The following is a 463-nucleotide window of genomic DNA, read 5'->3' as shown; positions in this document are numbered from 1 at the left end:
ATACATGGCGCTTTCAGAAGCAGCGCAAGAAGCAGTTTGGCTGAAGGCATTTTTGTGCAAACTTGGTGAAATGGAACCTGGCGTAGCAGTCAGGGTTTATGAAGACAACCAAGGATCCATTGCGCTACCCAAGCACCCAGAGTTTTACAAGCGCACAGAACACATCGACATTCGCTACCATTTTGTTCGCGTCTAGGTTAAATACGGCCAAGTTATTCTCGAGTACATTTCGACGCTGGACATGCTGGCAGACATCATGACCAAGCCGATTCTCGCAAGTCAATTCTTATACTTCGAAGCAAGCTCGGCATTCAAGCACCAAGTACTGCCGTGTCGAGTGGAGTGTAGTTGAAGATGCGCCTCGTCGTGCAGACTAGTGGTGCGAAGGAAGCGTTTCGTCGAGCCACCGCCAACCAGTAGATATCGGTATTACCGGTGTGAAGAGGCTGATTGGGCGAGTTGT

This window comes from Plasmopara halstedii (genome assembly GCF_900000015.1).
Source record: "Plasmopara halstedii genome assembly, contig: Scaffold_3109, whole genome shotgun sequence".
In the NCBI taxonomy this organism is placed as follows: Eukaryota; Oomycota; class Peronosporomycetes; order Peronosporales; family Peronosporaceae; genus Plasmopara; species Plasmopara halstedii.
Note: the sequence above shows the minus strand (reverse complement) of the source record.